General features: G+C 42.8%; 1 protein-coding gene across 1 annotated transcript in view; it reads left to right on the top strand.

The window, feature by feature from the left end:
* The window catches only part of LOC126456439 (short-chain dehydrogenase/reductase family 9C member 7-like), a 117,085-nt gene that overhangs the window by 8,301 nt on the left and 91,854 nt on the right, over positions 1 to 16,930 (top strand). The window lies entirely within an intron of this gene.

The raw sequence follows: 16,930 nt of genomic DNA, 5'->3' as shown, positions 1-16,930 counted from the left end.
AAACGACGCACAGTGTGTTTTAAGCACTTTCCTTTATAGTTTCTTCAGCATTCTGTGACCGCTCCAAAATCTGCATGTTGGTGATGTAGGCATATCAACTTATTTATGTCCCCATCAGCTGTTACATCCAAGTATTTGTATAAATTGACTGATTCCCATTGTGACTCATCGATTTTATAGATATGGAACATAACTTACCTGCAATTATATTTCTGAACATTTAAGGCAAATCAGTGGCATAGTTAGGCAGTATAGCATACGGCGCGGATTTTAAACTGTTAATCCACCCCCTAACACAACCCCACCCCCATCAACGCCGCAAAAATACCAAGTTCATTTTTTAGAAACAGTTTTTCTGTACTAATGGTTAAGTTAAGCAGAGTATACTGTTAACAATTTTGAAAATAATTTTTATGAATGGGAAAAAATAAGTAAAAGGCTTTCTATAAATGACACAGTTTATTTGACTGTTAATGAAGCTTACTAATAAACAAAGACTTTTTACTGATAGGTGACTTCTTTCTTTTTATGCAGCAAATTTTTAAACTGCATCATCAAAATCGGTATCTTCAGCCAAGTCATTTTCGACTGAGAAAATTTCCATACTAGAGAGTAGTGTTTGATTCAAAGTGGATCTAAGATATACTTGAATTTCGAAAAATTCGTCTCACATAACGCTACCCAACCACACACACGCAGTCAAGAAAAATCTTTAGGCCTAAATGAGGTTTTCAACGGATTCGGAAGGTTCATATTCGACTTTGATCTGTAACAATCTTAAAAATGTCGAACCAAGAGGCTCTTTTTTCGGAATGTTGGTAGCTTGCAGAAATATTCGGAATATCTGCAAGAATGCCATCTTCCAAGTTCTCATAATAATTGTCAACTAAACTTTTTACCGTCTTCGGAAGTTCCGTTTCTAGGGTTTAACCAGATTGCTTGGCTCTAAAATAACAAAACGATTGATATACCTTCCACGGTATTTCTTGTAGAGACCTGTCGATGCACTCTAACACTGATCCGCTCAGTTCCTGGTGTAAATCCAACGTCTTGTCTGTAGCCTTTCTCCAGGTACTACTTCCTGCTTCCTGATAGTTCTGCTTATTTCCACAGGAAAGCCAATCTTGTGTCCTTCACAGATGGAAGTGCTTCGTCATAAGAATAATTTCTGTTGTCTTTCAAGATGAACTTTAGACCTCTAACCATAGTAACACATATTCCGCAGCTGACGCTAGGAACCTGCAGATAATTATGAGCATGGCAGACTTCTTCTAAGGCAGTACTCCATACAAAAAAACGAGAAACCACACACTGTAGGCAGCAGAGTTTGAGCAGTTTTTTGGTGTCTATAGTTTCCAAAGAATCAGACAATTCCTCAGTGGCAGAGACATTCTTTTTCAAACACTTAAACACAGGCTTAACAACTTCGAAGTGAGCACTACACCATGTGTCTGAAAGTCTTGTAAACGTGACATCAACGGCTTTCGGGAAAGTCGTCCATCCGTGAGTAGAAGCTGAGTAAAGCGTACAACCTTTCTAAAGTCCCGATAACGTTATGCAAAATGAAGCCGATGTATAAACTCGTACTCTACACAGATTGAGAGAACGATTTGCACTGAGTACAAATAATGCCTTAGGTTTAAGTTCAAAAATTCTTGCTTGAATTCCTCAATGCACTCCAGCAATTGTCGAAGCACTGTCGTAACATTGCACTCATCACATTGTTAAATGCGGACCATAAGGTATTTAAAAAACTTTTACAGCTTCTGTCCCAGAACTTACAAATTTTGTCACACCCATGAGGGCTGGAATCCGTTGCGGACCGCAACCCCGTACCTACGCCACTCAAGCAAGTTTCACTGTTGGACTTAAAAGCTTATCAAAATCTAACTACAGATGATAATAGGGGTCCGAATGACAGATTACTGGTGTTTGCCAGATAAACCTGAAACGCGAATAATTCTTTGTGAATGGCACGTTCAAGAGTCTAAGGAAGCAGTTTGGACAGTTGTTTATACTTCACGCCGACTTCAATAGTCCTTGGCAAGAAAAACGCAACATTCCAGTTGTTTACACTTTGCTGCCAAACAAAAAGGGAGAAACACATGAAGATTTTTTTAAAGCTATTAAAACTAACGTGCCCGGATGGAACCTTGCGTTTCTGATGATAAACTTCGAAATTGTCATCGTCCAGGCAGCTAGCAATTTGTTTTCTGGCAGACATTACTGGCTGCAATTATCATTTTAATCAATGTCTGTGGAAACAAGTTCAGTGTTGTGGCCTCGTTCCAGTCTATAAGGAAAACGAGGAACTACACTGTCTCGTAAGGACGTCTTCTGCTCCAGCACATCTTCCCCTGGATATGTTGGAGGATGGTTGGCTGCGTTTTCCGGAGAGCAAGACTGAGAACTAAAAGCTGCAGGACGCTTATGACTATTCTGGGGACCAGTGGCTCGATAATGAATACATGCCAAGAGAGATGTGGAATTGCAGTGAAAGGCGTGATCGCATTGACAACGTCTCAGAAGGATACACCGAAGAATAAATACATTAATATCTAAAGTTCATCCGAATGTTTACTCATTAGTAAAAAATCTTCGAGAAGATGCAGAGTACCATGGACGCGAGTTTTACCCACTAATTTTAAACTATGATGGGAAAAGAAGAAAAAAATCAGCAACGAAGACTGACGAAACGATTGCAAAGCCTTTAAAGAAAGCCGGCCGGTGTGGCCGAGCGGTTCTAAGCGCTACAGTTTGGAACCGCGCGACCGCAACGGTCGTAGGTTCGAATCCTGCCTCGGGCATGGATGTGTGTGATGTCCTTAGGTTAGTTAGGTTTAAGTAGTTCTAAGTTCTAGGGAACTGATGACCTCAGATGTTAAGTCCCATAGTGCTCAGAGCCATTTGAACCATTTGAACCTTTAAAGAAAATGCAAACTGATGAGAACTTGAGATCATTTCTGACACATGTGTCCTACGCACATAAGCTACAGTAAGGAAGAAAATGTCAGAATCATTGTAAATATTAAAAAGTAGTTTAATGTAATCATTGACAATCTTGTAAAAATTGTAAATAAATTTGATGGAACACGAAAACGATCTACCTCCTCGTGATGTTTCCTTGAACTAAACAAAGTCGGCTATATGTCTCTTGAAACTTGTAAAATATTCTGTAATGAAGACTGACAAGACTATCTCAAAGGCCAAACCTTTTCTTTTGAATAACCGCAGAATTCGTCTTGAGAGGTTCTTAGAATCAATAATCTTGCAGCGGAAACGCAGGCATATGACATTAATTAAATCCATACTTTCCTCCCTGTTATAAAACGAGCAAGCCAGAATGAAACCGGTAAGCAAAAGACAAATTTTCCTAAAAAATCGACTGGTAGCTGTTTTACAACCTGTCAACATACAATTATTGAGCTATATGAAATAAAATCGTTATAGCTTCTGAACGATTTGCGTTACGATATTCAGACCGCTCGATTGGCTGCGGGACATGATGGGAATTAGCATGAGCATGCATGCTTTGGTTTAGCGACGAAGCCTACTTTTATTTTGGATGGGTTCGTCAATAAACAAAATTTGCGCATTTGGGGGACTGAGAATCCGCATTTCGTGATCGAGAAGCCTCTTCGCCCTTAAGGGGTGGCTGTGTGTTCGCAATGTCCAGTCACGGAATAATCGATGCGATATCAATTGATGGCACGGCGAATACCGAACGGTACGTGAATGTTTTGAAAGACGATTTCATCCCCATTACCCAAAGTGACCCTGACTTCGGCAAGATGTGGTTCATGTAAAACGGAACTCGACCCCATCGAAGCAGGAGAGTGTTTGATGTCCTGGAGGAGCACTATGGAGACCGCATTCCGGCTCTGTGGTACGCAGAGGCCACTGACATGGACCTCGATTGGCTACCACATTCTCCAGGTCTGAACACATACGACCCCCTTTTGTGGTGCTACATTAAAGGCAAGGTGTACAGCAATAACCCCAAACCCAGTGCCGAGCTGAAAACAACCATTCAGGAGGTCATCAACAGCATCCATGTTCCCACACTTCAGCGGGTCATGCAGAATTTCTCTGTTTGTGTGCGCCACATCATCGAAAATGATGGCAGGCATATCGAACATGTCATAACCTAAATTAGAATATCCGTACCGACGTTTACGTGTTGAATAAAGTGTGTGCACGCCGTAATTTGTAACTATTTTACGTTTTTTATATAGTTCAATAAATGTAACCCTGTATGTTACAACTATCTTCTAGTAACACATGTCGTAGGTTACAGCAGGCTTGTTCAGGATGTGGCTAGGCAAGCAAGAGCGCTCACACACGCCAGCCGCCTAGGTTGTGACGCTCACAGTAAAATGGGACAGTCAGATGTCGTTACGTAACCCAGCAAGGCCGACTGGTAGCACAGAATGAGTGAAAACCACGTGCTGCCTTCAGAGGAATGGCCATTATTAGGTTCGGCGTGGAGTTAAATACGAACATGCAATATATACGGCGCGGTGCTTGAGGGGAGAATCCACTTCAACTTTTCTTCTACTTTGCCGACAGCAACCAAATTTTAAAATCACGTTTATTATATAAAGATATAGCAACACCCAAGTTTTGAAGTCCGTAACTTCATTGGCTTTCGATTTTTAAATTTTTAATATGATTTTAAAAGTCTTCTCGAAAACCAACTTTTGGTATTCACACCTCAATCTTCACATCCAAGTTTTGTGCATACATTCACCACACGTAGTTCAACTGTTCTCTGCATTCATTTTATGAGACATAATAATTTTTTGTGATTATTTCAAATTTCAGCTTTAAATTTTGTTTAATTATCAGTGCATAAATGTGATGATAAAATAAACAAATTACATTTTCGATAATATTAATGCACAGAAGTATGCAAACACATCAAGACTACTTTCTGCAAAAATTATGACACTGAACTGAAAAAAAAAACAAATTTATGGGAAAACAGATTTTAACATTTTATCAAAAAATGAATGTTACTACATAAAACATCGCCATAAAAATTCAATGGCATCATTACGTTTTACCTTCCTACTTATATGAGGCTGCATCTTGTAATTTCAAGATCAGGGTAACCTTTTCCTCGAATTGTCTGAATAAATATTAACTCACAATTTTATTTAGGTAGTGCAGTGGGAGGGATATCAGAATGTAAGCCAATGCCTATATCCTTGGTGCTTGTTCATTGCACTGAACAGAACTTCAGTGTACCCCCTAAATTTATATAAATACAGTCAACAGGCCAAGTAATTGACTTCCGCCGGCCGCAGTGGCCACACGGTTCCAGCCGCTTCAGTCTGAAACCGCGCGGCCACTACGGTAGCAGGTTCGAATCCTGCCTCGGGCATGGATGTGTGTGATGTCCTTAGATTAGTTAGGTTTAAGTAGTTCTAAGTCTAGAGGACTGATGACCTCAGATGTTACGTCCCATAGTGCTTAGAGCCATTTGAACCATTTTTTGACTTCCAACGATTGGCTGCCAGTTGTTTCCTTTCAGTTTTCCTGTAAATGTTGCAACTCGTTTTTCCCAGTTTCAGTTAATGCCAAGTTTGGGGTAAAGATGGTTCTGTCCGATGGTGACAGATATAAAAAATTACCTTGGGCAACTTTCGGTGTGCCAGAGCCTCTTACATAGTCCGTATTTCAAACATTTCTTAGACGTCCTCGTAATTCGGGTACAGCAAAATCATTTTGGGATCTAAGAGTAAATACTCCAAAGAGATGAAATAGCTACTAATTTTTTTTAAAAACAATGAACTTTTAGGGTGAAGTCTCCCCTAAAATGGAGAGTAGCTGTTTATAAAGCGCTGAAAAGTAGGAGATGGTCGAGTTAGAAACATCAACGTATCAGTGCAGGATCCCTAGTCTATATGTTTATTATGTGTGTTGGTGTTCAAATAGGGCTCTGAGCACTATGGGGCTTAACTTCTGAGGTCATCAGTCCCCTAGAACTTAGAACTACTTTAACCTAACTAACCTCAGGACATCACACACATCCATGCCCGAGGCAGGATTCGAACCTGTGACCGTAGAGGTTGCGCGGTTCCAAACTGTAGCGCCTAGAACCGCTCGGCCACACCAGCCGGCTGTGATGGTGTATTGATACGCTTAGTGTTCTATTAATGTGCTTCAAACCTTTGAACACAACGAAAAAAATCGATTTACAACAGCATTACAATAGATTCTATGCAAAAGGTTATGGTCATTTGGAAGACGAACAGCGAGAAAGCGATGTGCAAAAATTTTAAAAAAAAGTTTATGGGAGCAGAGAAATAAATGTCTCAATACTTTTTGCAATATTTTCAGTATGACAATACATTTTTGTTTTCATGAGAAACAGTCAACGAACTAATCTGCTGTTAGGACAAGTTACCATACACCAGCGTTCCACCTTGCAAATGATTGCTCACTTTCACTTATTTTAGGGTGACGTTGGCAATGTGGAAACTCGGTTACAGACTGACGCTTGCGTGGTTAGTTTCATAGCAAAATTAATCTCGTAGATTTCTATTTCCTCAATGTAAATTTTCACGACTTCAAACTTACCGCTTTAATTATGTCGATGTTTAGACTTACATGTATATGCTGCTTTTTTACGCTATGAAGACAACGAAATCCACCCACAAAGGCCCACTGGCAGATTTCAAGTTAAGAGCATGTCTTCGAATTAGCGTTATTCGAAACGAAGTACCAGACATTGACTCTTAAGTGAAAAGTAAAATAAGTAATATTCATTGATATTCTGTGTTTCTATGTTTAACTTTTAAATATAATGGTAACGAAATATAGATTAGTCACTTTAAATTTCGTCCTAAAACGGCGTTTTCCTTACTTAGCTGCTCCCGTCTTCGACTAATCGAAATATTAAAAATGATGCCAAATTTCATTGAAAGTTTTCATTCTGTCAAATTTCATTGCCGTTTCTCATTCATACCACAGCCTTGAAAATAAAGTCCCCACAGAACGCGTTAATGAAGCACTCTGAAGCCACAAATGTGTGTTAACGGCATGGGCATCGCCAGAGCATCTGTGCTGGACTGAAAGACTTCTTAGTATGCCTGTATCTATGAAAACCCGGTTATCCCGTCAATAAGCCCAGGCTCCATGCAAGTGTAGCTCCTTTTAAGTGTCACTCTGTAGCATTGATTATAGGGTACACGATGCCCACAGACGAGAATATACTCCCGTTGAACAGCTTCAGCCATTTGAAGGGGCCACATTGTCGGTCTTCAGCAAACTGGATAGAAGTAGCTACGAATTGCAGCACATGTTGGGCACAGCGTACCGCTAGTGCTTTGTTGCTGTCGGCAGTGGTCTGTGAGACATTCCCAGACCTTATGTCAGGCTCTGGACGTCACGTAACGCAGGCGCGTGTCAAGGTCGATGCATCATGTGAGCAGCGGTGACCCACCGAACATCATCCAGGGAAGAAGTATAGGCACATGTTATATCTGCTGTGTCATCAGAGACCACTGGTAACCGTGTGCTTGCTGTAGTACTATGATCACGTGTTTGATCTCACTGTATCGAATACGTTTGACCTGAAGATCAAGATAGGATGCAGCAGACTTCTACCAAAGAAACTCAGTGTAGGTCGGTAACAAAAGAGAACAGGAAGAAAAGAGACTGTGGCCACTGGAGGGCTGTAGGCCATATGGTACAGGACAAATTAGGAACAGGCTAAAAGGTCACAAGTATTGTGAAGCCAAGCCAGGTGACAGAGGACATATGGAATCTCTGCGAAGGTTCAGGCAAGAGGCTCAGGTTATTGTAGTTGACGGATCAAGGAGCAGCCTGGATAAGAACAGTTATTACAGCATTAGAGGTGACATGGATGAAACAGGAGTAACAACTACACACACAAATGTGAGTTTTGTGGAGGTCCTGCAGTGCCATGACCAACCCTGGGTAAACACTGTGTGTGAACTGAACGACTGAAACGACTGAGTTGTTGAACAGGAGAACTGCCGGCGACCATTGCTTTGAAAAACGGAATACGTGTGTACACCGGTGTATGTCACCAATACAATGATCTCTACACAAAAAAATGCAAAATCCCACTCAAATCTCCTCACTGCAAATTTCATCACCTCCACAAAGAGTGTTCTCACTTAAAAATCCTCCATCAACTAACACATCCGTAGATGCCCATCCCACATAGTCCCATAAGTGCGAGGCCAAACCCCCTGCAAAGACTCCTGAAGTGTAGCAGTGTTCCAATCCGTCCAGTTGATACCCCAAGCTACACCACCTACTTCCTCCACCCCACATTTTCAGCTGAGGGTATAGTCTGATTGTTACCTTAAACTTCCAGAACAGCCTTCAAAACAGCCCCACACTCTGTAAGAAATTACTCTAGCTGACAGGTCTGTATTCCACCTTAGTGTAACGTCCACCCACTATCAGAACCAATCTCGCTTTACCTTCTAAAGTTTATAAACCTTGACACAATCTGCTCTATCCTACTTTACAAACTCCACATGGGGCAACAGCAGGGCATTATTGCCTGCTGCATCACCTCTATAAACATGCACTACCTTCCCTCAATGTCCAACACTCAGTTTCATTTCACAGTGTAATTTCTGCATCTACACCTGCGTCTGTATTCTACAAGCCACCTTACGGTGTGTGTCAGAGAATACTTCGTGTACCATTCTCACTTCCACATTTTCCTGTTCCAGTCGCGAATGGTTCGTGGAAATAACTGCCGCTGGTAGACTTCAGTGTTTGCTCGACGCTCTCTAATTTGACCCTCGTGGTCTTTTTGTGAGACATTAAGTGGTAGAAAATAATACAACCGATGGCAAAGAAGGAAAAAATGTCTAGTAAACATCAGCTCTAAAATGCTATGAGCAATAGATGATCTTCGCTACACATCTCTTCTGCAGAACAAGTGCTCGTAATTCTTAAGGTATGCATTTTAGAGTTCATGTTTAACAGACTTTTTTTCTTCTTGCTATATCAGGAATCCATTTCTAAAGGTTTCCCGTCGAGTTTTTAAACACTCTGTATATTAGCTGACTCTTCTAGGAATATAGACCTTGTGAACTTCAACAGCAAACCAAGAGCAGCAGTTTGCTTTTGTTCTACAATATTACTTTTATTGTGTTAACTGATTGTGACAAATTTTACATCGGTCAGGCAGGCAGAGACATAGCAACTAGGCTCACTGAACATGAACACAGCTGGAGGTTGCAGAATTCTGACTCCGCATTTGCTGAGCATGTACTGAGTGAGGGTCACAACTACCAGCCAGTGTCCCATGTGCTCCACTTAGCAAACAAACGCCATAAACTCAACCTGCTGGAAGCCCTGTGCATCTAAATTTGGGCTGGGTAGTGGACAGGTAATGAACTAGAATTAGTGAGGAGGAAGCCGATTTGTACAACCAGTTGGCAGTCTGAACCAGTACCGTAGAGCGCCGGCTGAATAAAGAAACCAAGTGCTTGTGGTCAGTGATGAGTAAGAACTTTGCTCCTCACAAGTTAACGTGAAATGTTTTCACACTGAAAATAATATCCAGCATCTCCTTTTCCAAGAGCGAATGTTTCACCACAGAAAGAGTCTTTTAAACATAAGCAGTGGGCTGCCCAGTGCCATTGGAATTGGACTGCACCAGTACCATACCGAAAAATATTGCCGGCCTGTGTTTATGGTTTACTCAGCTTAAAGGAAGCCAAATACTGCTTGACAAACTGTAAGGCCCACTGACGGTGAGCAGACCAGATGAACATGATGCCCTTTTGCTGAAGCCAGTTAAGAGGGCGGCAAATGTGCACAGCTGGGGAATGAACTCATCATAATAAGAAATCTTGCCCAAAAAGAAAGTCATTCAGATTTCTGGGCGCCAGCAAGTTGACACCACCTTTCCTGTGCTCCTCCGTAGGGACGAGACCCACTTTGCTGAGGGTATGTCCCAAAAATGCACCTTTCGGGAGAAAAAACTGCCTTGGAAGGCCACCTGTAGATGTCGTAAATGCTCCTGTTGTGTAGCGCCAATTACCCACATGTCGCTGAGGTAGTATGCGCAACAGGAGATCTCGTGAATCAACTGCTCCACGTATGTTGATAAATTTCTGACATAGACCAATATCCAGAAAGAAAGTGACTAAAGCAATAAAGCCCAAAGATGGTACTGAGCACCAGGAAATTCCGAGAAGCTGCGTGCAGTGGCATCTGCAAGTAATATCTATCGTGCAAGTCGATGCCTGAAGAATACTGGCCACAAATAACTTCACCAGCAACTTCTTTGGCCACAGAACTGCTTAAAATCACCACAAAACCGCATGATGCCGCCTGATTTCTGAATTAACACCAAAGGGGTGCCCCACTGCCGTCGAAATAGGAAAAAAACGACACCGAGATCCTGCCAGTGCTGCAACTCGGCCTCGATCGCATGGCGAAGGGGATAGAGCTAGGAGCAAGAAAATTCAGATAACATTGATGACGTCAAAATACTGGAGCCTCTGACAACCATCCTGTGGCCTATTTTGCGGCGAACCGGACATATGGCCTCCATATGCGGGCAGTCCCGTTGAACGTGCACCAAATCAGAATAGGGGCATGACCGCCGGAGTGCCCACTGAGCAGAAACAGGTGTGGAAGCAAAGAGACACAGAGAACCTGAAAAACATCTGGGGCAGGGATTAGGGCACTTCGATTCAAATGTACCATCAGAGCCCGATGCGGGTGAAGACAAGCAGTGCCGTGACGTCAATACACTGAATTTTTTTTACCTAATGGTTACTGTAAAATCATAGGAGAAGGACTGCAGGGAGTACTCCTCGATTCTGTCATCGCTGATCGGCCGAAAGGTGGGAAACACATATCGGCCTCCCATTCCCAACAAACGAATGAACTCGCCCAACGCTCTCGATGAAAACTGGTCACTGTCCATCGGCCACCATATCCTTCGTGGACTCTACTGTTTGTTCGTGAGACCCAGGAAATCGTATCTGCTGGTTAATGAACAAAATGGGATCGTTCAAAATATTAAACCAGCTGTGTGAATGTATGAAGGACACAACATGTCATTCTCAGAGGGGAGAAATGTTAAGCTGTAAAAGTAACTACTCTGTAGGAATCATCATGCGTTTGGAAAAAGACGATCTTGTGAAACCCAGCTCGCGCTATTCGTCCACGAGACACGGATTCCCAGGTAGATGCCGTGTTTCTTAACTTCCTCAAGGCGTTTGATACAGTTCACCACAGTCGTTTAATGAACAAAGTAAGAGCATATGGACTATCAAACCAATTGTGTGATTGGATTGAAGAGCTCCTAGTTAACAGAACGGAGCATGCCATTCTTAATGGAGAGAAGTCTTCCGAAGTAAGAGTGATTTCAGGTGTGCCGCAGGAGAGAATTGTAGGACCGTTGCTATTCACACTATATATAAATGACCTTGTGGATAACATCGGAAGTTCACTAGGCCTTTTGCGGATGATACTGAAGTATATCGAGAGGTTGTAACAACGGAAAATTGTACTGAAATGCAGGAGGATCTGCAGCGAATTGACGCATGGTGCACGGAATGGCAATTGAATTTCAATGTAGACAAGTGTAATGTGCTGCGAATACATAGAAACAAAGATCCTTTATCATTTAGCTACAATGTAGCAGGTCAGTAACTGGAAGCAGTTAACTCCATAAATTATCTGGGAGTAGGTATGAGGAGTGATCTAAAATGGAATGACCCTATAAAATTAATCGTCGGTAAAGCAGATGCCAAACTGAGATTCATTGGAAGAATCCTAAGGAAATGCAGTCCGAAAACAAAGGAAGTAGGTTACAGTACACTTTTTCGCCCACTGCTTGAATACTGCTCACCGGTGTGGAATCCGTACCAGATAGGGTTGACAGAAGAGATAGAGAAGATCCAACGCAGAGCAGCGCGCTTCGTTACAGGATCATTTAGTAATCAGCGTTACGTATATGACAGATAAACTCCAGTGGAAGACTCTGCAAGTGAGACGCTCAGTAGCTCGGTTCGGGCTTTTGTTGAAGTTTCGAGAACATACTTTCACCGAGGAGTTAAGCAGTATGTTGTTCCCTCCTACGTATATCTCACGAAGAGACCACGAGGATAAAATCAGAAAGATTAGAGCCCACACAGAGGCATACCGACAATCTTTCTTTCCACGAACAATACGGGACTGGAATAGAAGGGAGATGGTTGAAATGGCTCTGAGCACTATGGGACTCAACTTCTGAGGTCATCAGTCCCCTAGAACTTAGAACTGCTTAAACCTAACTAACCTAAGGACATCACACACATCCATGCTCGACGCAGGATTCGGACCTGCGACCGTAGCGGTCGCGCGGTTCCAGACTGTAGCGCCTAGACCCGCTCGGCCACACCGGCCGGCGAATAGAAGGGAGAACCGTTAGAAGTACTCAAGGTACCCTCCGCCACACACAGGATTAGGTGGATAGATCACATAACTAATGGGGAGCTACTGAATAGAATTTGGCACAACTTGACTAGAAGAAGGGACCGGTTGGTAGGACATGTTCTGAGTCCTCAAGGGATCACCAATGTAGTATTGGAGGGCAGCGTGGCGGGTAAAAATCGTAGAGGGAGACCAAGAGATGAATACACTAAGCAGATTCAGAAGGATGTAGGTTGCATTAGGTACTGGGAGATGAAGAAACTTGCACAGGATAGAGTAGCATGGAGAGCTGCATCAAAACAGTCTCAGGACTGAAGACCACAACAACAACAAATGTGTAGAGATCGAATTAAGGTGAAATAACGACATACAACTAATTGCAGGTAGGCAGGTGCCAGATATAGTAGATAAATCCTCAGGAAGTGAAGTATGCCAACCAAGGTGGTAGCTTTACAAGAGGTTATTGCGAGTCAGTCTGTATCAGATAAGATTGACAGAGGATACAGAGAAGATGCAAAGAAGACGGCCACAGTTTCCTTTAGTGAGCACGAAAGCGTCGCGCAGATGCTCAGCTAACTCCAGTAGATCGCACTACAAGAGACATGTTGTGCATTGCAGTGTTGTTTACTGTTAGGTGCAGTTCTCACTGAAGCAATATCATATACGATGCAATGCAGGTTGCACAGCACGATGCTTATCAGTGCGACATCAGTGTTCCCACTGGGGTGGTATGTGCGATACAATACACAATGCAGCTTGCAATATGACAAACAACAAGATAGCAAAAAAATGGTTCAAATGGCTCTGAGCACTATGGGACTTAACATCTGTGGTCATCAGTCCCCTAGAACTTAGAACTACTTAAACCTAACTAACCTAAGGACATCACACACATCCATGCCCGAGGCAGGATTCGAAACTGCGACCGTAGCAGTCGCGCGGTTCCGGACTGAGAGCCTAGAACCGCTAACAAGATAGCAAAAATCACATTTTTGTTTCAGCCTCAGCTGTAATCATGAGCTCTTCTGAAGAGGATGTTATTGTAGCTTATCATTTAAAGGTCAAAAAACGGAAAAAAGGAAGGAGATGCTAGGTGCACCCATACAACGCTATAAATATAGCTGTGGTTGAATCTCCAGTGCAGGAGAGTTTCTGTAAAGTTTGGAAGGTAGGAGACGAGATACTGGCAAAGTAAAGCTGTGAGGACGGGGCGTGAGTCGCGCTTGAGCAGTTCAGATGGTAGAGCCCTTGCCTGCAAAAGGCAAAGGTCCCGAGTTCGAGTCTGGATCCGGCACACAGTTTTAATCTGCCAGGAAGTTTCATATCAGCGCACACTCCACTGAAGAGTGAAAATCTCATTCTGATAGCTGTGGTGTCACGTGAGTCCTGTCAACACAAACACAAATTCGCAAATTCTACTGAATCAGCCCAGACAGTTTCTACCTTTTTGGAGCCCCTAGTATCAGATAAACATAAACTTTCGACTTGCTGTTTTTCTTGCTGACAAGCTACGCATTACAGCAGCGTAAGTGAAGTATCTGAATTACAGTAGCGATAGAAGCTGAAGAAATGAAGTAAGGTTCTCCTTGCTCACTCGGCAGGTGTGCTAGGCATTACACCACTGCGGGGACTAGCCTAGTCGAGTGCTCTCCCTAATGCAAACTTTTTTCATGTCTTCAGCTTATTTTCCCCTTCTTAGGCAGTTAGGATTGTGTTAGGCAAGCCACTGGACTAGGGTAGTCCATGCAACTGCGTTACCCATACTGACACAGTCATGTAATGGCAAGCACACCTCCCTAGTAAGCAGCGAGACCCAGACGCAAGCTCTGGCTATTGCACAAATTTTAATTCATTTCTTCAGCTTCTATAATTATCGCAGATAAAGATGAGACTCAGATGTCTCAAGGAAAATTTAATTATAGCAGATCTATATCTGAATTACGTTAAAAATGCCACCATGCATTTTTTTGTAAGACCACCTAGTACGCTACTTAATTCACTGTGATACATACGTAAACAATGATTACAGATTAATGAAGCTTGGATAGCATTTCTACAGCTTTTCAATTTCGCAAACTAGTACTTGAGGAGTATCTGAAAGGAAATGAGTCAGCAGCGGGTGATGAACTCTGCTTATGGGTTGGCAACAGGTTTGAAGAAGTTGAAGAAGCCCACGATGACAAAGAAAATCCCGACGTGCCCTTCTCGGCTTCGTCCAGCTGCACATTCAGAAGTAACATAAATTTAGCTTTCGAATATCTATTATGCCTGTTAGAAAGTCTCCTGAAATCAGGGAGCATATACTGAAAAAAAATAGAGTAAATATCATCAGCTGATAACTTCCGGTGTCTTTTCATTTCAGTTCGTTTTTCATTTCCAGCTTCGGCTTATATCTGCAGCATACAACAAGAGAAACACGAGACATCTCCCCACTCCGCATAGCAGGAGCCTCACTTAATAGCGTGTGGCTGGCAACGTCGTCGCGGACAACATCCAATATACCTCACAAATTTTCTCGAGAATGGAAAGAGATATGGATCTTCTGCCACCGTTACGAACGAATTCCATATGTTAGCTATATTTCGTACGTATGACCTAAAACTCTAAACAGGTAGCCGACTGCATTCTTTACTGCTAACTTTCAAAATATGCCCGGTGGTTTACTCATATGCGAAATATCGTAATAATAAAGGGCAATGGCAAAGTGAAAAACAATCCATTATGACGATGTAGTATGGGACTACAAGTCGTGAAAAAAATCAGTTTTTTTTTTTTACTGAATTGTTTCCTTAGAAGCGAATTTAGAAAGACTCCATAGAAGAGAACGCACGCAAATATAAAAACCATGGGTTTAAGTTTTCACGAAAAAAGTGAAAGCTTTAATGAGGAACTAAAGAGAAGGAATAGTCAATATTAATGAAACTCTTCAAGAGCCGTGAAACTAAAATGTTTTATTTTATTTTGACGACAACCAGTTTCGGCATTCCACTATGCCATCTTCAGGCCCCATATGCATCTCTCAAAATAAACAATAATGCCATACAGTGCCATATATCCCAGGGTTTCGTGAATTCAAACCGTTTCACAAGTGCTCCACTCGAAGACTTGATTGCTTGAATTCACGAAACCGATGGATATTTAGCATTTTATGGCATTAGAGTTTACACTAATGGCCATTAAAATTGCTACACCACGAAGATGACGTGCTACAGACCCGAAATTTAATCGACAGGAAGAAGATGCTGTGATATGCAAATGATTAGCTTTTGAGAGCATTGCATTCACACAAGGTTGGCGCCAGTGGCGACAGCTACAACGTGCTGACATGAAGAAAGTTTCCAACCGATTTCTCATACACAAACAGCAGTTGACCGGCGTTGCCTGGTGAAACGTTGTTGTGACGGCTCGTGTAAGGAGGAGAAATGTGTACCATCACTTTTCCGACTTTGATAAAGGTCGAATTGTAGCCTATCGCGATTGCGGTTTATCGCATCGCGACATTGCTGCTCACGTTGGTCGAGATCCAATGACTGTTAGCAAAATATGAAATCGGTGGGTTCAGGAGGGTAATACGGAACGCCGTGCTGGATCCCAACGGCCTCGTATCACTAGCAGTCGAGATGACAGACATCCGCATGGCTGTAACGGATCGTGCAGCCACGTCTCGATCCCTGAGTCAACAGATGGGGACGTTTGCAAGACAACAACCATCTGCACGAACAGTTCGACGACGTTTGCAACATCATGGACTATCAGCACGGAGACCGTGCCTGCTTACCCTTGACGCTGCATCACAGACAGGAGCGCCTGCGATGGTGCACTCAACGACGAACCTGGGTGCACGAATGGCAAAACGTAATTTTTCCGGATGCATCCAGGTTGTATTTACAGCATCGTGATAGTCGCAATCGTGTTTGGCGACATCGCGGTGAACGCACATTGGAAGCGTGTATTCGTCATCGCCACGCTGGCGTATCAGCTGGCGTGATGGTATGAGTTGCCATTGGTTACACGTCTGGGTCACCTCTTGTTCGCATTGATGGAGGCTTTGAACAGTGGCCGTTACATTTCAGATGTGTTACGACCCGTGCCTCTACCCTTCATTCGATCTTTGCGAAACCCTACATATCAGAGGGATAATGCACCACCGTATGTTGCAGGTCCTGTAAGGGCCTTTCTGGATACAGATAATGTTCTACTGCTGCCCTGGCCAGCACATTCTCCAGATCTCTCACCAATTGAAAGTGTCTGTCAATGGTGGCCGAGCAACTGGCTCGTCACAAGACGCTACTCTTGATGAACTGTGGTATCGTGTTGAAGGTGCATGGGCAGCTGTACCTGTAGACGCCATCCGAGCTCTGTTTGACTCAATGCCCAGGCGTATCAAGGCTTTTATTACGTCCAGAGGTGGTTGTTCTGGGTACTGACTTCTCAGGATCTCTGCACCCTAATTGTATGAAAATGTAATGACATGTCAGTTGTAGTATAATATATTTGTCCA

The sequence above is a fragment of the Schistocerca serialis genome, chromosome 1, assembly GCF_023864345.2.
Source record: "Schistocerca serialis cubense isolate TAMUIC-IGC-003099 chromosome 1, iqSchSeri2.2, whole genome shotgun sequence".
NCBI classification, from domain to species: Eukaryota; Metazoa; Arthropoda; class Insecta; order Orthoptera; family Acrididae; genus Schistocerca; species Schistocerca serialis.
This window is presented reverse-complemented; position numbering and strand designations above follow the sequence as displayed.